The sequence below is a fragment of the Papio anubis genome, chromosome 2 (genome assembly GCF_008728515.1).
Source record: "Papio anubis isolate 15944 chromosome 2, Panubis1.0, whole genome shotgun sequence".
NCBI lineage: Eukaryota > Metazoa > Chordata > Mammalia > Primates > Cercopithecidae > Papio > Papio anubis.
The window spans coordinates 136,511,823-136,515,285 of record NC_044977.1 but is presented as its reverse complement, the minus strand read 5'-3'; the positions used below and the strand labels follow the sequence as shown (position 1 = coordinate 136,515,285).

Here is a 3,463-nt window from a genome sequence, read left to right as displayed (position 1 = left end):
GCCACAATTCTACCGTTCATTTCTGTAACTGCTTTAGTGGCTTCTTCTGGGGAGGAGAAACATACAAAACCAAACACCTGCTGCGACCACCCTCCATCATAACCTTTGCACTAGTGATTGTACCAAATGGAGAAAACTTTTCTGGAGATGTTCATCATCAATACCATCATCAAGATTTTTCACATAAAGATTAACATTCTAGTATCTGGTGATCCTATCTTGCTTCATCAGTTCAAGTTTGCGCTTAAGTTCCGTCTGCTGTTCCACGTTTTTCTGAACTCGAACAACGTAAATTTGTTTTCCACTGAGCTCCATTTCCATTAATCTCATCCACAGCTGTGTATCCTCATGCCTTTCAAAGCTTACAAATCCAAATACTGCGGATTTTCCACTTTCATCAATCATTACTTTCACACTTAAGGCAGGCCCAAACTTGCCAGACAGATCCTTAAGGCGCTCATCATCAATGTCTTCTCCAAAATTCTTGATGTAAACATTGGTGAACTCTTTTGCCCTAGCTCCAAGTTCAGTTTCTCGTTTTTTACGAGACTTAAATCGTCCAACAAATACTTTGCGATCATTAGGCGCATTCCATTCACTTTTTCAAAAGCTCTTTCAGATGCTTCCTGCATCTCAAAGCATACAAATCCATAGCCCTTGGAACCATTTTCATCACAAACCACTTTACACGAAACGATGTTACCAAAAGCAGAAACTGTATCATACAGTGCTTTATTATCAATGGATTTGTCCAGATTTTTAATGAATATATTGCCTATTCCACTTTTGCGAAGTGATGGTTCACGCTGAGACCACATGGTGCGTACTGGCTTGCCCTTTATAAAATCAAAATTTACAAAGCACACTCCGCGTCCGCCGGCTGCTGGAAGTTCACATAGGCGTAGCCCAAGGAGCCGCGGGTGATCAGGTCCCTACAGACCCGGATGGAGAGGATAGGCCCGGCTACGCTGAACTCAGAGCATGGCCTCAGTCACCTCGGAGAGGAAGTCCCTCACGTAGAGCGAGGCCATGGTGTAGCTGGGGGCGCTGGGGTTCCTCTCGGCACAGCTGCCCGCAGGGTCACAGGCCGCGACCTTTCCGTGACAGGAGGAGAGCGAGTGCCTGGGCCGGGGGTCGGGGGCCGGACCCGATGGGAGGGAGTAGGGGCAAGCGCAGAGGGACAAAAATCACCCGGACTCGAAAACTACTAAATGGCTGCAGGACAGGGTAGATCCGCTGCCGCCAGCTGCCGGCTGCCGGCTGGGAGTGAGGGTGGCGGTGTCGGGTCCAGGCAGCAGGAAGGCCTTGGTCTCTTGGTTCCTTCTTGGACCTGCTGCTGGGCTGCAGGCGGGGGTGGGGTCGGTCTCGGCTGTTTCACCGGGTTATTTTATAAAAGAGGAAGAAGAAAAAAAAAGTCTCCTGAGGGGGAGAGGCGAATTTTTTGTAAAATGGGGGGCGGGGGGATATTGTTAAACGACTTTTTTAGATTTTTATTTTTTATTTTTTAATAATAAATGTGTGTTCCAAGCCCGGAGCACACACTCAGCACTCTCAGCACTAACCGCCGGGTAGAAGGGCCCACAGGTGAATTTTAAAGGAGGATCCTCCATCAGATATGAACCGCTGGCTCAAATCAGCATGTTCCCTCGACCAGGCTCCTCTGGAATGCACTTGGATTTAGTACACTCCAACCACAGTGGTTCTACTTTGAACTTATAGTCACACCAGTGTCTCATTCCTTTGATGGGATTATTGTATTATCTGTGTCTGCATTTGCCTCTATACCACTGGATTAAAGCTCCTAAAAAAACAAGGATACTGCCTTCTTTATGTTTGCATTACCAAGCATCCAACTCTGTAATGTTTCTTCCCAACAAGCAGGGGCTACCCAGGCCAGTGGTCACCTGGGGCACAGAGTGAGTGCAAAGTACCTTAAACCTCTGGGATGGCTGGCATGAAAGATCAGATGCCAGGTGCAGAGACCTGAGGATACTAACTCTGAAGCCAGATAAATAGTCCAAACACCACACTGCCGAGTCCACAGGTTGTGATGGAAAAGCGGGAACAAGTGGAGCAGGAGAGAAAGTAGGCACAGGGAAAGTGGGTTAAGACCCAGAAATGCCAAAGTAAAATCAGACATTTGTACATCATCAGACAAGCATATTTCATACAATTCCCATAATAAGAGTCTTTTAAATGCCACCAGTTCCTTTGTGGCTCTCTTGCCATCTTTGTCTATACAGAAGTGTTTATAAAATTGTTTCAAGGATTTTTCCTATTTCATAAAAGATAAGTGGGAAATGGAAAACTGCGGTGCACCTTATTGTAGTAAAAAAAGCACAGATCTTATAAAATTGTTACACAGATGAAAGTCATTCTATGTGCTTTACATGCTAACTCTTCAGCTTCCTTCTAGGGTTCACTGTACTTAAGCTAATTCAAGTGTAAATTTGACTTTGGAGGGAAAATATAAAGCTTTAAAACATGTAAAAATTGCTACAACAGCATCTTCAAAATGTGCTACTGAATGTAATGGTAACTACATAATTTAATCTTTCTGGTTTGCTTGTATTACAAATCTCCTTATAACATGTAAATGTCTTGTTCAACTTTCAGACATTTGACTTTCAAACAGATTTTTCAGAAACTCGTTATGTAAAAAAGTAGGAGACTCTCTGGTATAAAACTTTTTAAAATAGTGAATATTACTGTATAAGTTAGGCTAGTGGTCCTCAAACAGTGGCAGTTTTACCCCAAAGGGGATATTTGAAATGTCTGGAGACATTTTTGATTGTCATGGCTGGGGAAGGCGGTGCAATTGGCATCTGTTGAATACAGGCCAGGAAAGCTGCTCAGCATCCTACAATGCACAGGACAGTCCCCACAACAAGGATATACCTAGTCCAATATGTTAATAGTGCTAAGGTTGAGAAACCCTGATGTCGGTAAAATACAAGCTGTAAAAACACAAACAACCCTACCATCTCCGTGACTTAACACACCATAAGTTTATTACCCTTGTAATAATCCTATGTGGGTTGACAGTGGGGGGACTCTGCTCCTTATATATATACAGGAATCTAGGTTTTATCTATCCAGTGGCCCCCCCGACCAACCATAGGGCTTCAGAATTTTCCACCAGATCTTTCTGGAAAGCCAAGAAAGAAAAGGGGCCTTTAGAGCAACGCATGGGAGACCTTTTGGGCTCTTGCTGAAGGTGGTATCAATTCTACCCACTTTCCATTGTCCACAAGTCAGTCACATGCCTGTGTCTAATGCCAAGGGAGGCGAGGAAATGTAGTCTAGCTGTGTGTCCAAAATGGGGAAACAAGTTTGATGAGTATCTACCCAGTCTCTGCCACTATGTCTTAGTTATCGTTGTGTCTAACAAAATGCTGTGCTCACAGGTGCTCAATAAAAATAAATTAACTATTACTTAACACCAAAAAATGTTCGTTAGTAC

The 3,463-nt window shown here is 44.0% G+C and overlaps 1 pseudogene across 1 annotated transcript; it reads right to left on the bottom strand.

Annotated features, from left to right (window-relative positions):
* Positions 1–6: 6 nt before the first annotated feature.
* LOC101009033 lies at positions 7–1,031 on the bottom strand (annotated as a pseudogene). The gene has a single exon (XR_001899414.3). The product of XR_001899414.3 is annotated as a polyadenylate-binding protein 1 pseudogene (transcript).
* Between the last annotated feature and the right edge of the window lie 2,432 nt (positions 1,032–3,463).